We start from the raw sequence: 20922 nt of genomic DNA on the forward strand, positions 1-20922 counted from the left end.
ATTCCTCTGAGTACATTTCTATCCACTAACTTCCACTCTGTTCCTTGGCTACAAATCTCCATTTGTCCTTCTTGTATTTGGAGTTGAACCCGATCACTCTCCCTTATTACAAAACCTCGTTGCAGTAGTTCCTTGAATAAAATCTTCCTTACCATCTTTTAATAAGTTATAGAATAATTATTAATGGTTAGTAAAGCCATTATTTGATAAGAAAGAGGGAATATAGACATGGACTTAGCTTTGGGAAAGGTCTCTTTTCATTGGGAGGTAGAAGAGTCACATACATGGTCATGCAATTTGGTGGAGAATCAAGAAAGACAATATGAGGAAAATTAAGAGATGAGACAATTTCATTTCAAAAAATAAGACAGCACCAAATGTATTCCAGGCTATATTCTTATCTCTGGGAACCAGAGATTATAAGGGAACTTCAATATCCTCTTTCATAAAAACATGAAGGCTGATGGCACTGAAAAAAATATATAAGTTGACAGGATACTATAACATAGACTTCATGAAATGTTGCATTTTTGAAAGATGCAGTCGTACCGTATCTGCATTTTCAAACTTCTGACTTCCTCTGATATTTTCCCCTTCATTTCACAGATATCGAAAAGACTCTGTACATTTTCTTCAATAAAATAATTCATTCATCACACATACATTAGTTCGTTAATTAAAGATATACTTTCTGCTGATTTAGATGCTAGAGACCATAGAGTCAAGAAAAATAAAGACAAAATCCCTGACCTCATGGAGGATAGATGAGTTCTTTTTCATAATTAAAAATTTAGAATCTAACAACATAAAAATGCTACTGCAGATCCAAATCAAAGAAGCAATAATTTTTGAAGATGTTACTGTATTTCTTATTCTCTTTCACTGTGAGATACTAAAATCGATCTCAATAGGCTTTTAAAATTTTTTCTCTGATTCTACTAAGTCTATTTATTTAGCTATGGTTTAACTTTATGGGAACAGTAGAAATTTTATTTATCCATGCATTCTCAGGCAACAGGCTACAATTTGCTAAAGTGCCCTTGAACTAGGATTCTCTGCTCACTTTTATGGCAGGCAACATAAGAGAATGAGGTTATTCCCCTGGTAATAAGATTCATTGAGTGGATCAAGCAGCCATTTTGTTATTCGTATTCCTGAACCCAGGGCTCTTGAGAGGAAAGTTATTTTTAAGAAAAAGAGTAAAACACTTAAAACACTAAGCATGCTACTGAAAGTGTGTTGATGAATCTACAGATAAACATAATGTGAAAGAGATACAAGTAAATCTTCTCGAACAAATGCTATCGCGGTTATTTTACTCACTGGTTTGCATATCTCTTCCTTAGAAACATTGTTTTGCAAGGATTTTTTTTTTTGGCTGTTGCTTTTTATTTTGTTTTTAATAAATTACAACTCCAAATGAACACTATTCCAATAATCAAGGGAATTTGGAGTAATCAAGAGAATTTGGAATAAGCTTAACTTTCTTAAAGAACTTGAGAGCTATTGAATGATGCTGCAAGGTCTTCTCTGTTGCAGTCCTTCACAGAAACAGAGAATTGCCTCTAAACACACATGGAATCACTTTGGTTTGTAGCTCCACTGACCGATATTATTCACCTTTACTTATACAAACTCTTCACTAAAAGAGAAACAGCATGTTTTGAACAGCGCATTTTCAGTGTAGCATACTGGAAGAGATTTATTACTAGGAAGAGTTGAGTTCTAGGAATGCTGAAGGCCAGAAGGCAATGCAGATATATGCAGAAGGAGTCAATCACGGTTCCAGATGCCTTCTTCCCGTACGCTTTCAGGGCCTCCCCAAAGTAGCCATCTATTCAACATCTTGAGAGAACATGTGGCATTAAGGGCACCCTTATGATAAGAAATGTTATTTAGTAGACCTTTTCTTCCTCGCTGCTTCATTCATTTCATTCTTTTCTCATTGCTACTGTCTTAGCAACTGCAGGTTCACTTCGTCTTCTTCCACTGACCAGCCGGCTTTCAACTTGCTAGCATTCTGGAAATATTCATAGATGTCTAAATCCACATTCAGGTAGTTATGCTGTTATGTAGACCCAAACAAATTCTTAAGTAATTTCCCTAACGTATCAAGGAGATATCTTAAAATAATGCACCGAACTGCTTAGTATGTCTGCACCCTAATGTTCAGATTGTAAGCTTATACACATTTTCATTTAAAAAAATTTTAAAAAAATAGAAAGTCTTTCATGAATCATCATAGATCGCATGGTGTACATCCATTATGAAAAGATGTTAGAAAGCAGGCCTTTTTAAATTCTGCTTCCTCAAATAAAGGTCCTTCTCAGAAGAGAACTATTTCAGCACCAAGACACTGTATTCCAAGTGTTGCTCCAGTGGAGAGCAAAAATTATACTTAATTGGATTTTTCATTCATGAATCATATATCAGAAAGAAGACTCAGAACAAAGTCTATTATTAATGAAAACTAGTGACACATACAGTGATATAACACACACACTGTAGTGTAGTTATATACTCATAATTATGTAATTATGCTATATAAGTACACATACTAATATATATTAGTATAAATATATTATATAATTGTTTTTAGGTTTGTTATATTTAAGGAAAGATTAGTGAATCATATTCAGTAGCTATGAAATGTATAGTACACTTTAAAGTATCTCCTGATTTATAATTCTTAGGTCTAACCTTATTTCTATCTTATGCAAAACATGCCTTTTTGACTAGTTTCTCATGAATTATTAAATTGTGCAAAATATTTATCCTAACATTTCACTTATCTTTAATAGATCAAAGGACTGTTGTTGCAATCCCTTGAGAAAATATGGTACATTTTCATGTTACCTTCCACAAAACAAAGTAAGTGGTTTCATTTAGTTTCTAAAAAGCTGTCAATTTTATCAATGAACCTTGAATTTGTAAAATGTTTTCCCTCGGTTTAATTGGGTATGAGCCAAAAACAAGTTATGTGAGACATTTTCTTCAATTATTCACTTACAACAAATTTTTAAGTATGTATGTATGTATATAGCTCACACTATGTGTGTGTGTATGTGTGTATATACATATATCTAGAGAGAGAGAGAGTGAGTGAGAGAGATCCATTTATTACTGACATTCTTTAATTTAAGGCAATCTCTGTGTATTCATCTAACATTTTCACTGCAATTTCTGCCTATTACTTACCAAAGCATTGGAGAATTGGAAGCATAGTCTTTTGATATGCTAATATAATCACTTTTTTTCTTAGAGTATAAAAATCACAAAGAGACCATGACTATACACATTCAGGATTTATCACCTACAACCCAGTACCTGAACCAAGCTAAGCCTTGAATTTTTAACTTTCAAGTGCCAAATATTCAAACTCATGTATTAATTGTCAGGACCCCACAGTTGCTGCCCCGTTAATGAGATCAAATTCTCCATGGTTCTAACCTTCCTTAAAATTGAAAAGCTTTATAGTACAAACAGGTTTGGGCATATGTAAATATGTTCTCTATTTGTTAGCCTGTCTTTCAATCTTATTTCAGGAATAAGTCACTCTTTCCACAAGCTTCTGTGACTTTCTTATTTCTGTCACTTCTCACTTGTTACTCAGAAGAAATCTACCCTGCTGAAATGTGTAAAATGTTCTTTATCTATCTCAGAACAGCTTTCCCTATTATTTGCATTTTTAAACCTTTTTTCTGAACACATCCAAGCACCTACTCAGCTGTTTCCAAAAAGATGTGCATTGGGGGACACCTTCTTTGAACCAGCAATGTTAGTAGTAAATGTCTTACCCCTCAGAGAATTTGCAAGTTCAAAACCTCATGGTATACATGGAGAGTTTAGATTATAATTTTTCAATATTCCTTCCTGTACATTTATCAAAAATGAATTTCATCTGCCACTGGACTGCTCAATTCTCCAGTATGATTAGAGCCATCTGGAGCATCTCCCAAACCTCATTAGTTGTTAACTAACCAAAATAGTTTAGTGTTGTCAGAATATTTCACCACTTCCCTGTTTATGTGGTTCTCCTCATCATTAGCAAGTACATTGAAATACATAGGTCCCAACACCAAAAGCCACCAATCTATCTTTCAAGTTCTCACACAAAGGAATATGCATGCTTTATCAATCAATGTTCCTAATCTCTTAGCCTCTTTTCCCAAAAAGCATATATATTGATTCATTGCCATGATGCCTTACACATATTCCTAAGAACTGGATAGTATACAGCTGAGTTAGTATGCTAGTAAAGAAGCAATATTTCATTTCCCGCTGACATTTTGGCAATTAGAAATCAAGAAACTAAGAACTCAGAGAAAAGACAAAGAACATTTGGAAAATAGTTCTCAAAGAATACTTGGCAGTGTTTCACAGTTTCTTTTCACTTCTAGGAGCAGCAGGACCTTCTATAAGACCTTGAAGCTTCTGTTTAGTTATGACTTTAGTTTTGGATATACATTAACTCATCTGACATGTATTGTTACTTCTTTTAGTTTATTTGTGATAATGTTAGCTCATGATATTATCATTTTAGCTAATTAATTGTTGTAAAATACTTAAATTATTTAAAATTTTATATTATTGACTTTATCACATTCTAAGATGAATATTTACCAGAAACACCAATATATCTAATCTATGTATATATAGATATATAATAACATGTACAATAAAATATATGCCACAGCATATATATGCTAGTGATACTGTGAAAAATATCTATATCTATATCCCTATTACCAGGGAATAGGTGATTCATTGAACTTATTTTGAAGAGATACAATTTCTCCTTTGGATTAAATAAATATTTTGGTCTTCTTGTTTTAAAAATCAATAAATTGTTATAGTTCTTAGTGTGTTTACAACGCATGTTTTTATTATGGTATTGTTTTTCTTGGATTATAATTTTCAAATTTTAGGAAACTCATATAACTCATATTTCTAACTATTGACTAATAATGTGCAAAGTTACACAAATATCAGTCCAATATAAATTAGATATATGATATAATACATAATTATATATATTCTATATATGTAATAATAAGAGTCAAACATTCTGCATAACTTATGCCTCCAGACCCTATGTGCACTCCTATAATGTATAATGGGATGACATAAAAATCAAATGCTTAAATGTTCAATTCATTTTTATGACTCAGTGAGTAACCCGTTTTGCACTATATGTCAAAACATGAATTTATATTACTAACTCCTTTGTATCTGATCTTTACTGCCACTCATTATTTACTGGATCATATATTTTGGCAATGATGTCTGATGGTCCTATTAAAACATGCATAGGTAAAGGCTTTAGATATTTTGTGAAATCTTAAACAAATACACATTAAAAATGGGTTAACAACACTGATGTACCCTTTATACGAGAATCATCCAGTGAAACAAAAAAAGAAATGAAAAGTAAAGCTAAACAACAACAAAAAAAACACAGCAATATTCTAGGAGGAAATGTCCTTCTTTAGAAGTCTAAATACAGTTAGTCGGATTTTTAAAAGGAAAGCTTTCAAAGTGCTAATAATATGCCACTTATTGACATGCACAGTTTAGTCAGATTTTTTCATTTTCATATGCATTCTCATTTCCAGCACATCCAATATGCACTGCTAACCTGTTGTCTTTACCTCCTTAATTATAAACCTTTGTAATTAAAAAAGTCAATCTTTACAATAATTAATTTAAATAATTTAATTTAATGAATGCTTCTGAAATGGAAGACTTAAAATTCCAGAAATAATTTTCTGGGGTCACTTTTAAAGTGGTGAATATTGTAATGATGAGTGCTCATAAATTCATTGTTCCTACTTCATGTATTTCCAACCATTTAATGTATTTTATAGCACTTGCTCTTCCTGTTCAATGAATGTGTTATCCTACTCACCTTTGGCCAGATGAAGGTAGATTAGTCATCTAGATAAACAGTATATTCTCTATTACAGACAAATTAAGAAGTCTTTTTAAAAGGACATCATATATGACTTGAAAGTTGTATGAATTTACCTTTTAAAAATAGCATATTTGAATTGTTTCTCATATTCAAATCTTTTCATTTGCTAAATAGTAATAACACTCCATCATAATTAGGGTTTCTTGAGGATTAAATAAGCACGTGTGTGTGTGTCTGTGTGTGTGTGTGTGTGTGTGTGTGTGTGTGTGTGGGTAGCTATCTATCTAAATTTTCCAAATTTCTACCTGTGACTATATAATTTATTTAACATTTTCTTTGCAGAAGCTTCAGACAGAAGACTCAGTAATGACTTCAGAAAAAGTCAATTCCGTTTCCATTTTTTCTTTTCACAAAGAATAAAGTATTAATATTTTGCTAAACTATCATAAAATTTTTTTTCCTTCACAGGAGTCCTTCAGAATGTGGGTGAAAGAAATACTAAGACCTTAATTGACTGTAATCCAGTTAACCAAAATCTGCATTAAAGGAAATGTTATGCCCTTCACTTCTAATGTTGTTATAAGAAACACAATATTATATAAAATATCGTAGCCTCTTTTATAATATACATATTCAAGTAAACTACCTGTATCTTCTTCATATCTTATACTGATCATTTAAAAACTAGAACTGTATTTAGCACATATAGTTAATATGTTAGGAAAATATACACATAATGCAATGGCAGGGATTGCTATGTATTTATATATATACAATAAAAAGGTAAATTTTAATACACAGATTTACTACCTGAAAATTCAACCTATTTACACCTTTTTTTCTTTCATCTGATTATTAGCTTATTTCTTGGTCTGAAATTGCACAATAAAGCATGTGATTTCAGCTGTATTAGAGTTGAATCTGTGTCATTATAGTAAGCAACTGGATTTCCTTTAACTTGAAGTCTTTATTTGTTCTCAGTAGTGAAAGCAATTTAAAATTTGTCAACAGTTTTCCATTTGCCTGATAAACATATGCATTATCCTCATTGAACATTATCTAAGTATAATTTTTATTTATTTATTTATTTATTTATTTTTAATTTTTTTTAATGAGGCAAGGTCTGACTATATTGTCCAGGCTGACTCCTGGGCTCAAGTGATCCTTCCAACTGAGTCTCTCAAGTAGCCAGGATTACAGGTATGTATTACCATGTCCTAATGTTTATATTTTTTACAACAATTTTAACTTTGAAATATTTCCGACTCCAGAAAATACACTCAGGTTTACCAATTGTTAACTTTTTGTAATATTATGTTGATGCATATGAGAGTTAATTAAAGTTGTGGTGATATTTTACCTCTCAATATTTAAGTATGTAACTCCTAAGACAATAGCATTATCCTGTATGAATGCAGTAAAACTTTCACAATAAGGAAAGTTAACATCTAGTATCTAATATATAGTAAATATTTAAATTTTCCCAGTTATCTCAATAATGCTTTTTGTAGCTGTCTTTTGCTTTGTTCTTCAGTCAAGGATTCAATCAAGGGTCATTTTGTGAAACTTAGTTGTCAGGTCTTTTATGTTAGAAACTAAAGGAGTGGGCTGGGCACAGTGGCTCATGCCTGTAATCCCAGCACTTTGGGAGGCCGGGCAGATCACCTGAGGTTGGGAGTTCGAGACCAGGATGACCAACATAGAGAAACTCCATCTCTACTAAAAATACAAAATTAGCTGGGCGTGGTGGCGCATGCCTGTAATCCCAGCTACTCGGGAGGCTGAGGCAGGAGAATCGCTTGAACCCAGAGGTGGAGGTTGCGGTGAGCCAAGATCGTGCCATTGCACTCCAACCTGGGCAACAAAAGTGAAACTCCGTCTCAAAAAAAAGAAAAAAGAGACTCAAGGAGTGCTCAAAAGCCTATCAGGCCATGTTAAAAGGACATAGAAAGATACCTTCTTTTATTGCTCAAATTATAAACAATTTGCTATGAAATAAATATTGACAGAATTGGATTATAAAACATTGGTTAAGTGACAGATCCATATGTCCTTATGTATTCTAAAAGACAAATTATTAAAACAGGAGCAGGTGGGGTACTTTACTTAACAAACAGTCTGCTAATAAAAGTAGAAGGAAAAATTGAAAGAGTAATGGAAAGTAATTCCCTTACCACAAATATGGATATGATTCCTTCAAGTAAAAATTGTCTATGGTTGCTATTCTCAGATAGTCTATCTAAGAACCATATACTCAGATTCAATGATCACCCCAGAAAGTGCATATTAACACACAAAGAGAAAAGAATTGAAGATTTCATGGACTACATAAACAAAAAGTTCAAACTTAGCATCAGCGATAATGGAACAAACTGACATCCTATGCCCTCTGATGTGATACTGGGAAGGACACCACATCAATTTAATAGCAGGTTGAATAAAGAATTATAATCTATTTTGCAATTGACAGTAGCATAACAGCCCAAGAAATTTATCAGAGATGGAACAACCAGCTGATTTAATTTATCATGCTCATTTTGTTATGACGGCATGTATATGGAGTCTAACTCACAATTAAAAAGGAAAATAAGACCCCTTTACTGGTTAAATATCTGGCTCCTTGACTGATAGGTTTAGTAAAACACTTAGATATTTCTGAATATGCGAGTGTTCTATATGGGAAATCAATCCAGGTGTGACTCAAATTTTCAGTTTTCCTGGATTCTTATTTTTTAAAAGGTCTCTATATAATGAAGTTAGCAAGTTATGTGATTTTTGAAATTAGTTTTATTTTTCACATAAAAGGGTAGAAATGTGTGATTTTGAATCATAAGCAATGGATGAGTGACATGATGCTTGCCAATTTGTCTAATCATCCCATACCATTTACATATTAACTTTTATAAAGATACTTGAAAAATAAATTGATGTAACAGATAGGTCTCCCTGTTTTTAAAACACACCAAGAGAGTCAACTACACTCATGTGATACATATTTACTATAGGAGGAAAAAAAACACCTGGTTTCAGAACAAGGTCATAGAGGTGTTACAGTCTTACCTCATCTACCTTTAAATGCCTTGTTTTGTAGGTACTCTTATTTTAGAGAAAAAAAAATAAAGAAAGAAGAACCTCTCTCTTTCCCAGGCTGTCTCAGTACTTTGGCAAGTTAAATACAGAAGGAATTCTTTTTCATGGTGAAAAGACTATATAACCTCATGAACACCAGGGTTTATGATGGCCTTCAGCAACAGTACTGTGCTTGGCGCCTCTATAATTTTATTTGATCCAGGGAAAAACAGCTTAAGTTATATAACGGACATTCTCTTCAAATTTCCTTTCTTTGCAGGCTTGCACGTGTATTGTTTTATATACGCCAATATCAGTCTTTGTGATTCAATGCTGCCAAAAATACTCTTTGATGAATGCTAATAAATAATATTACTCTGTAGTTTTTAAGGTTGGGAGTGGGAGAGAACAAAAGCCAAGTCTGAATAAATTATAGTCTACATTTGACATTGAAAATTGGACCAAATACGCATGACTTCAAAAGATGAAATCTGTCCGGTCAGAATATTTCCTTCTCCTCCTGTCCATGTTAATCAATGGGACCGCTTAATATAAAAGTCTTTATAGTGCATACCAGCAAATATGGAATCATATGTTACAACACAATAATCTATAGTTAATGGATGTGGAGGTTTTTGCAAAATTCCATGACATGTTGGAATGCATATTGTAGCTATGTTTCTTACAAATGAAATGTGTAGCACATGCTCTTGGGATTCTGAAATATTCATCTATTCTGGCAATAGAACTCCATCAAGACTTTGCCCTTGATGAAAAAAGGTAGAACTTTCTACTGTCTCTTTGTTAGTAACTAATTATAAAAGTGATTATAAATTATTAGCCAAGAGAAAAAAGACTCACAGATAATAACTAGTAACATGGTAAGTACTGATTTTGAGCACACCTAGAGCATTTCATTTCAAAATGGTATGGCATTATACTTTTTTCATGATCAATTTCAGGTATTCTGTCAAATAATTTGAGGATCCCCTGTATCAATCCTCAAGATCCATGAACATTTTTCAAAATGTGGCATGATAAGATTGAAAGAGACTTAACATATACAGGGTGACAGTATAAATTTTCATCCAAAAAGGGGTACTTTTGAAAGCGAAAGAGAATGCTATCCAGAAAGGACATGGGTGACTGCCACTATCCTGCAGAGGAATGGGACCTATGGCAACTCAATTAAAACAAAACTGAGGACATTAAAATGGGTCACTCTATCAGTGTCAGACCTGAGTCTCCAAAGACCTTTGCTTTATATTTTCTTATATGTCATGATATCAACCCAAACTTAAAATATCTAACATGACAATTATCTACAAAGTTGGCTTCACCACTGGCTTGCCTATTTTTGCCAGTGTTAACATCATTCTCCCAACTACTCATTTCCATAGGAAAAGAAAAATCTAATTTGGCATTGTTAATTTTCCTCAGTGTGATTGTAATTTGCATTGTATTTGTTAGGCAAACATTTATTTATACATATAATTTATATGGCAGATATTGTAGACATCTTCTAAGTCACCTTTGATATTGTTAGATTTCATAATTTTCTAATCTAATTTACTTATAATCATCTCTTATGGTAGTTAAAATTGGCAATTGCCTGAATGCTACTGAAATTTGGTACTTTTTCCTACGTTTATTGGCCATTTGTGTTTCCTCGTCTGAGAAATACCTGTTCATATCTTTTATCAGGTTTAAAATTTGTTGTTTCTCTTATTCCTATTTGCCATTCTTTTAATATTTTCATATTAATTATTTTCAATTATATGTGTTATAAATATGATTACCCCTTTATTGCTTGTGCTTTCACTTTATTCCTGACTTCAATTGAACAGAAGTTCTTAAATTTAAAGATGTCAAATTTGTCAATATTTCTTTTTATGCTTATTATATATTTAGGTATGGTGTTTAAAAAGTTATTTTGTAGCCTGAAATAATAGAAAAATTCATCTGTGCATTCTACTTAAATTTTAAAATATATCTTTAACTCATCTGTAATTAGTTTTCAATTTATAAGTGAATATATATTAGCATGGTGAAAGTTGAAATTTTTATCATATTGAGATATTCCATTCCATTACCTTGATATGTCTTTCTATGGACTTGGCTTTTTTAGTCCTTGGCAACATATTTCATAAAATTCTTCATATAAGTTTTAGTATATCTTTCATTAGATTTATTCCTAGAAATGCATTGGTTTTTGTTACTATTTCAAATTGTACTCTTCTTTTAATTATATTTTTTGTTTATTGCTGTTGAATAAAAGCATCATAGATTTTTGTATGTTTATCTTAAAATATATAGAATATATTACTACTAATAATTTCACTGTGAATTCACTTGGTTTGTGTATATAAACAATCATAGCATCTCTGTGTGTGGGTTTTTCTCTTAATAATTTGCCTGTACTTATTTATGCTTTTCTTTATTTTCTTTTTCCTGTGTTGGCTAGGGCATTTAGTATACAATTCGAAAAAGTAGTGATAATGAGTACGTTTATCTTTTATTTTAAAGACAATGCTTTGAATATTTTTGATTTAGAGTACTGTTTACTGAGAGTCTTTTGGTAGATACCTCAATAGGTTACTTTGCTAGAAGATGGATGATAAATAGGTGTTGAATATTATCAAATACATTTTTCTGCTTCTTTTGGATTTATCATATGGTGATTATCATACATTTCTCCTCCTTTAATCTTTTTATTTGGTAAATTAACATTATGTATTTTCTAATATTAATCCAACCTTTAAATTCTGGAATAAATTCAACTTGCTCATGTTGGATAATCATTTTTATGCACTGTAAGATTTGGCTTGTGAGTATAAAGACTTTTGATCTATATTCACAGCAGGATTGGCCTGTAAATTGGTTTTCTCATGCTAGCATTGTCTGGATTCAGAATAAAGATTATATTGGCTTAATAGAAATGATTGTGAAGTATTCTGTCTTGTTTATTGCATATAATGGGAATTATCTGTTTGTTGAAATTGTGTGAAATTTGCCTGTAAAACCATCTAGACCTGGGTTTTTCCAACAAGGTCTTTTCAATTACTTCTCCTGTTTCTTAACTACTTGTAAAAACGTTGAGGTGGGCTTTTTTTGTTTGTTTGTTTGTTTGTTTGTTTTAATTTGGTTTTGGTAATTTTTAGTTTTCTACATATTTGCTCATTTTATCTAAGTGTTTAGATTAACTGGAATACATTTACTAATACTACTTTTCACTGCATTATACAAAGTAGGTTCCCATTTTGTGATCCTACAATTGTTTATTTGTTCCTTCTCATTTTTATTCATTAATTTTGTAGTGTTTGCCTATTTTACTAGACTCCTCAGAGCACAAACTTATGCTTTTTTTAATTTTCTATGCATTTTTTTTCTTTTTAAAATTTCCAATGTTATCTTTACTTTGTTTTACTTGTCCTTAATTTAAGTTTATTTTGCTGTGTTTCTAGTTTCCTCACTTCTCTTGCATTATGTTAGGACACTTAGTTTTCAGGTTTACTTATCTTCAAATCCATATTTAATGCTATAAATTTCCATTTAATATCCCTTTTGCTAAATCCTCCAAGTTATAACATATAGCAATATCATAATAATTTATCACTAAGCATTTTTGTTAAGTGTATACCTAAGTATTTCTTGCTGTGATGATATTGAAAATGATGTAATTTTCTATTTCATTTTCCAATTTTTCATGATTGGTATGTACAAAAGCAGTTGATTTTTGTTCACTGATCTCATATATTTGTATCTACGTAGTTTTTATTTCTTTTTTGACCTTCTTATTTTGTTTCATAAGATATTTAGAAGGATTTGTTTACATTTCCAAACATATGGGTATTTTAAACTTTATATTTTTGTGTGCTCTAGTTTTGTGTGGGTTTTTTCATTGTTGAGGATGGATAAATGGCTATTCTTTATAATTATTCCAAACATACATGAAAAGAATGTATGATCTCTAACTGTTGCACACAACAATGGTATTTTTCTGTTTTACTTTCCAGTTGTTCACTACTAATATAGATGGATTGATAAGAAGATACTGATAGATGATAGACATATCAATGTTTCATCATGAAATATAATTGAATACACTTAATGAACTGGATTAAATACATTACTTATGCATTTATAATATGTATGCTCATGTACATATGTTTACAGTTGTGTTTATGTTAATCCACTCTAGGTCATTAAATATATTATTCAAATATTATTCTATGGCTCTATTTATCTTTTTCTGCCTAACCTATCAATGATTGAAAGAGATCTCCTGTAACCTCAAACTATGAAATTTTAACAATTTCTTCTTGTAGTTAAATCAAGTAATTCATATTTTGACTTTCTGAAGATAATATTGAAGTTTAAATTCATTTGTTTTCTATGTGAATGTCTTTAATAATTGTATAGTGAGCCTCTCTATCCATCATAATGATTTTTTCTTAAAGTCTACTTTAACTGATATTAATATGACTATATCAAGGTTTTGGCGGGAACCATATTTGTATTGTGTAATTTAAATAATTTTACTTTTAACTCTTCTATGTATATATTCTCAATAGCATATATATAACATATAATAGCATATATACAAATATATGTATACACACACACATACACACACACACACACCACACATATAGAGTATGCTACCCTAAGACTTTACAATGGTGATTATGACCTGCACTGTTTCTATTATTGTGGTATAATCTTCTTCTATTATTTGCTCTATTATTATATGCTTATTAACTTTAGTCTATTATTATAGTCTACTGTGGAATGGTATTATATATCTCCTTCTGGAAAGGCATTCAAATTTCAACCAACTAATCCATTACAAAGAAGTATGGAAGTCTATGTTTATGTCATATGAAAGTTCTTTAAATGCAGACTATTTTATTAATTTTTATGTCCCCAGCATCTAAGGCCTGTTTTACAGGAGTCATTTGTATGAATAAATGGGTTTTGAATGAATATAAATGAATAAAGGAGGTAAGAAAAGAAGGAAGGATAAAGGCAAGGGAGAGAGGAGAGAAAAAAGCCAAGAAGAAAGGAAGGAAGGGAAAAGGGAGAGAAGGTAGGAAGAAAGAATGTTCAACGTCCTCAAAAATCCTTATTTCATATAATGTATAGATTACCTGGTAAAATATGTAATACTGTAACACTGTATTTTCAAGGTAGTTGCTCAGATATAAGAGTTAAAAGTGAATAGATAGTATAATGACATTTTTATTGTGCATTCATTGGTTTTATCAAATGATGGTGCATATACCCCTTTGGACCTACCTCTGAATCACGTTAGTTAGAAGTAAGGTAAAGGTTTAATACATGCAAATTTGAGCAAGGTTTCAAAATAGTCTCATTAAAATGTAATATGTTATCTGTTTAGTATATTAAATCTACATGGAATGATGATGTATTGTGGGAAAAGCAGTAAAATGTCAGGTTTTTTGGGTGAATTTGTAACTCGTCATTATTACCCCTTTACTTACCTTAATTATTCATTATACCCAGAGCTAGTAAATAATAGTTTATAAATTTGCTGATAAAAAAGACCCATTGGTTAGGATATAGACCAGTTAGGATTACCTCTGTTTAGTTTAATAATAAATATAATCTCAATTTAATATATGATTTTAAAATTTCAAAGGTATTCTGGAGATACTACAATAATTATTTCATGCATTTGTGTTTTACTAGATTTCCTGTATCATATCTTTTAGGAACTGATGCCTATAAATCATATACAAGTGGACAGGATGATGTGAACTCACAAAAATATTAGACAGTATTAATAACACATTTAATTCATGCCTGTCAAACTAAAATAGAATTTCACCATTCCATCACTGTCAAAAATCAATTTAACACATTTTGGATGGTGATAAAACCTTATCTATTAAGTCCTGGTCGATTCTGCTGATTACATGTTGGGGTGTGTCTTGTTTTGCCATTAGTATTAACCTTTGGTTTTTCTTGAATCTATGAGTTGACAGTTCTATTCATATAGCTGGGACCCACCCTATTTTAAAGATAAATGAAAGTTGTCAATGGGCTAATAAATTCTAGATCTTTAAAGCCTATATCAAAAGAGGCATGAAAAAAATAATACTAGTGTTTCTTTGGAGTCTATAGTTTCAGCTCTTATTCTAAATCATATGTAAGAATTGGAATCAGGATTTCCAAGAGATACCTGTATGACCATATTCATTGCAACATTACTCACAATAGCCAAGATAGGAAAACAACCCAAGTGGCCAAGGACTGATGAATGGGTAAATAAAATGTGGTACTCATATAAATAGAATATTATTCAGCCTTAAAAACAATTCTGCCGTTTGTGGCAACAAAGAGGGACCTGAAGGATATTATGATAAATTACATAAGCCAGTCATAGAAGGACAATATTTTATAATTCCACTTACATGAAGTATCTAAAATAGTCAAACTTACAGAAGCAGAGAGTATTGGAGTGGTTGTTAGCAGTTAGGGGGTGGGGGAAATGGAGAGTTTTTCTTCAGTGGGTATAAAGTTTCAGTTATGCTGGATGAAAAAATTCTAGAGTTCTGTACAGCATCATGCCTATAGTTAACAATAGGGTATTGTGCATTTTCTTAAGAGGGTAGATCTGATGTTAAATGTTCTTAACACAATGAACAAAGAAAAAAGAAAGCAAAATGAATACAAGAAAATTTTAAGAGGTGTTGGATATGTCTATTATCTTGTTTGTGGTGATGGTAACCCGGGTGCATGTGTCTGAACTCACCAAGTTTAACACATTAACATAAGCAATTTTTTGTATATCCACTATACTTCAACAAACCTGTTAAGGAATGAATGAATAAATAAGTGAATAAAAGGCTTATTGAGGACAGATACAATTCTTAGTGCAATGCCTTGTGTTTCATAAGCACTCAATTACTACCATTCCAATTTTGATTCAGTTCACACATATTTTACCATTCTCTTATACTAGTCTGTTCAATAATTTAAGAAATACTAGTATATTTACCTTTAAAAGAACATTTTTAATTTATTGCAATTCCAAGAAATATAACCATAAATTTATAATCATTAGTCTTAAATATCTTTCAATCTTTTAAAAAATAGGAATTGCCATTAAAACACATAATAATAATTCCTGTGAAAACACTGACACGTTTGTAAACTGTTTTTCAGCACTTACTAATCTCATTTGTTTCTCAGAGCAACTCTGAGAGTTTGACTGGTGTCGCCAAAAGTTTCTATATTTTTCTGAGGTAACAGATATTCAGAAGAGTTACATAATGAGTCCAAAATTATACATACCTAATCAAGACAGGCCTTATGATTTGAAACCATTACACCTTTCACTACAATATGTTTATCATATTTCTCTCATAAACTTCAACAGTCTTAGAACAAACTGTTCCTTATACTATTTGATCCGGCATCCCGCAGTCAAAGTCTGTATGCCTCATTTTTCTTGAAAATTTCTAGAACCTATGCATTTATAGATAGAATTTTGTTGATTACATCTTGCATATTTATCACTAACAGTAGGGGATTTTATTTTTCATGGCCCCACTATCTATGACAATTAAGAGTCAAATGCTTATACAAAGCATTTATAAAATGTAATATATTTTTTAGGTTCTTTCTTCTGATAAGACAAACCTGAATTTTTTTTTTCACTAAAGTTGTAAATGTGAAAAAAAATATTGTTTTCTGTTCTGTCTTTCTTTTCCAGCATTTGTCTTTACAGGTTTTTCTGGAGTTTTGTTTCTATAGAAGCACTTTGGATCATAATTTATGAGGTAGGTTGAATCAGATAATAATGCATGCCATTTATACTTTATCATACTCACATAGCTTTATGGGTGTGTACCTTAGAGGCAGAGAGGCAAATTTTTATTAACACATGTTTATACATAATGGACCAATTGGGAAGTGGTAAGAAGTAATGGCTGTGATTTACATAGACTAAGAAATGTCTTAGAGCACCTCACCCTGTCTGGAGTCCCCACTGTGACAGATGAGCCCATGCCTGTGGGGGATGACAGCATGCTATTTATGGCATTTCCTTCTGAGACAATTAAGTAACATATGCCAGGACCATAGGGATTATCTTTGAGCTACACAGTATGTAACTCTATCTGAAGAGAAATATAATATTTTACAAATTTGACAAACCATAAGAAAGCTTAAATTGATTCACCCATTTTAATAAATACAATAACTTTTTTGTGCCTCAATAAGATTTATCTCCTGATAAGAGAATGTTATAAAACATTAACATATTATATATATGTATTATTCAGAAAATATGGCATATTTATTTTGTGAGAGTGTGATCTTCATAATGAACTCTTACATAGGCCTCTTATTTTAACAACTGCTTTATCTTCCTCTATTTAAACCAAGTCAAATGGAAAAGTTGGTTCATTGTAGAAATAAAAACTAATTTCTTATGGTGCTATTGCACTATTACCCTGCATGCTACAGTTTGGAAAAGACGATGGGTTGACTGGGACTAATGAGGGCTAAGGAAAGGAGGAATTAGATGTTAGGACCAATACACTGTTATAACCTTGTCCTCAGTAACATAGTGACTCAATGCAGTGCTGTGTTTATTGGGAGCATTTATGTGGTCCAAACTATGGCCTCTACGAAATTTAGGTTTATTGTTTCTACTTTATTATAGAAGTCATTGAGGTCTAGCGAGGTTTATTTAAAAATTCAAGTTCCAATGGGAAGTTGATTACAAATTAGAAATTACACATTAGGAAATGCTGGGATTAAAAGATCCACTACAGGTTATTTGGCATAATTGCCTCGTGAGGTTTACAGGTCTGCACAGTCTAGCTCATTTTCTTGGCGCAATATAGTAGCTCAAGAAGTATTTGTTAGATGCATGGAGAGGAAAAGTTGTTCTCCTGGATGTCTTCTCAGATTTCTTATCTCACTCAAGTTGATTTATGACCTGATTCTTCTTGTGTTTCTGAAGTTCATACTGCACACCCATGGCCTTCCACAAGTAATTATACTTGTAATTCTTGGTATTCTATGGCGAGGTGTGTATGAGGTCATCACTGGTAAGTGATTTCTATTATGGTCTAGTTTTTAAAGACCTCTATAAAGTCCAGTTTCCAAAAACAAAGAGGAGGGAGGGAGGGAGGGAGGGAGGGAAGGAAGGAAGGAAAGAAGGAAGGAAGGAAGGAAGGAAGGAAGGAAGGAAGGAAGGAAGGAAGGAAGGAAGGAAGGAAGGAAGGAAAGAGGGAAAGAAAGAGGGAAACAAGGACAAGTAGATGTGAAAAAGCAACTATAAAAGAATTAACTGACTTTCCTGGCAGCCCAAGAAGTTCTTGTTTGGTCTTTCAAATGGTATCAATTTGGCAGAGTAACTTTATAACAACTTTAAGCCTTAAGGCTATGTATACTACATCATTCCTTATGATACTACAGTGAAATGGTATTCCTATTTTGCCAGTTGAACAGGTGAAGGACCATGAGACTGAGTAGTGCAATAGTGACAATATTAGATTTGAATATCAGACCCATAGATCTTGCAGAGGGCTTTGTTGGGTTTATGATAACTTGATATGTAAGAATATCTTTATTTATATAGTGCTTTGCCATTGAGAAATTATTTCATACATAACCATTTAAACTCTGTCTCACTTTCTTTAGTAACAATTTTTTTTTGCTAGAATCTATGCAAACTTTATAATTCATCAAAAAATAAAGAACAAATTCCTTCACTTTGTGTTATTCAAAAATCCACCTTACATGCATTGTTTATTCCTCCCTGCCTTCTCCTATCCTTTATTCTGTCTTTCTCTCTCCTTTCTTCTACTCATATTTATTGAGTTTCTTCTCTGAGCCAGAGCCTGCAGTAAACACTACTCTCCTTCATGCAGGCAGCTCTGGACAGTTCCTCCTGGTCCCCTGAAATCCACACCCTTAGAATCACAGCACTCCTTTGATTCCACAATCCCAAAGATTTTCATACAGAAGAATAAGACAAAGTAGCATAGAAAATATTTATTGGCTAAGCTTCATCCTCACTGATTTTCATTTCTATATCTCCTCCCATCTCCAAAAGATGGGAACGAAAGAAAAAATAGAGGCAGGCAAGCTATATTTTTCACTCTAAGAGTACTCTAATATTAATGTACAACATCTATACTGAGAGAAAAAGAGAAAGGGGTGGTTATACTAAAAATCATAATTTGTTGAAAATTAATACATCAGGCAGTACGGTTAGAGAGCATTGTAGTACCTGGCACACTGGTGCAAATACAGGGTCTTTTAGAAGTAGGACGTCATGAATGTTGTCCCTCATATATTAACCACTTAAATAAGTGGATTTCCATCAATTATTTCTAATTATATGCACTTTCATCCAATTAACAAAAGCTGACAATGATGTAGTCTTGCAACATAGGATTTCATTTTCCCAGCATTTTTCACCCTTCATTTTCACTCTTTTTCAATAGAAGCCTTTCTTATTTTTAATAATTACTCCTGTGTTAACAAGAATAAACTTCCTAAGAAATAATGACTCAGTGACAGGCTAGATATAAGGCCTAGGAATCCTTGAATGGTAAGAAATATACAGTAAATATATTTGTTTGAAGGATATTTGGGGTTCTCAAGGTTGTAGGAAGACTGGAGAAACAGTAGTGGACAATGGTTAGGAAAAATATACCTCTGCAGGCTGTGAAGTAGGAGGCTCAGCTGTCAACAATCCACTGGGATGGATAGATCAGAACAGAGCCTTCCATTAATTATTAAACTCTTTTTCTGTTGAGTACCTTGCGATACAAGACCCAGTTAGGGTCATTCAGCTGATCCTAGAACAGGGTTTAGTGCCCTGGCTACCAAGAGGGGACAGCAAAAAGATTTCCCCTTTCAGTTTCTAAAGTGGGAGGGAGAGCATGGCCTCAAAGTTACTGTGGCAAGGGTACTGGAGGCAGGCAGTGACAAACCCTAAAAGAGAAAGACAGGTGGATACTAACAAAAAGTACTATTTATTAGAAACTATAAAAAATAAGAGGAATGTGAAGTGAAAGTAAACAATGTAATTTTCAGAGTTCTATTCTGACCTTGGGAGGGAGAGCATGGAAGATAGCAGAAATGAGAGATCATTAAAACAGTGTAGAATCCCAATTCAGAGTCAGCCAAAGACAACCTGTCATTCACAGTAGTAATTTTATTAACAATTAATCTGATATTTGGAATGACATGTTTTTAAAATTGTCACCAGATTGTTTCAAAGAAGGACTTGGGGGCCAGGCGCAGTGGCTCATGCCTGTAATCCCCGCACTTTGGGAGGCCAAGGCGGGCGGATCACGAGGTCAGGAGTTCAAGACCATCCTCGTCAACATGGTGAAACCCATCTCTACTGAAAATACAAAAAATTAGCTGGGCGTGGTAGTGCGTGCCTGTAGTCCCAGCTATTCGGGAGGCTGAGGCAGGAGAATCTCTTGAACCTGGGAGGTGGAGCTTTTGGTGAGCTGAGATGGCGCCACCACCGTACTCCAGTCTGGTGACAGAGAGAGATACTCTGTCAAAAAAGAAAGAAAGAAAGAAAGAAAGAAAGAAAGAAAGAAAGAAAGAAAGAAAGAAAGAAAGAAAGAAAGAAAGAAAGAAAGAAAGAAAGAAAGAAGAGAGAGAGAGAGAGAGAGAGAGAGAGAGAGAGAGAGAGAGAGAGAGAGAGAAAGAAAGAAAGAAAGAAAGAAAGAAAGAAAGACAGAAAGAAAGAAGAAAGAAAGACTCAGATCCAGTTTTGTGGTATCTCAATGCTTATTCACATTTCCCCAAGATAGCAGGCTCATCATGAATGACAGAACTTCTCCCAGGCCCTCTCCTCACTTATTCAGGGCTGCTAATGCATCTGTAGTCTCACTCGTTGAGTCCTCAAGAACTCCTTCAAAGCAGCAACC

The 20922-nt window shown here is 32.6% G+C and overlaps 1 pseudogene; it reads left to right on the forward strand.

The window, feature by feature from the left end:
- The window catches only part of LOC139357284 (large ribosomal subunit protein uL22-like), a 51678-nt pseudogene that overhangs the window by 21261 nt on the left and 9495 nt on the right, over nucleotides 1-20922 (forward strand).

This window comes from Macaca nemestrina, chromosome 11 (genome assembly GCF_043159975.1).
Source record: "Macaca nemestrina isolate mMacNem1 chromosome 11, mMacNem.hap1, whole genome shotgun sequence".
In the NCBI taxonomy this organism is placed as follows: domain Eukaryota; kingdom Metazoa; phylum Chordata; class Mammalia; order Primates; family Cercopithecidae; genus Macaca; species Macaca nemestrina.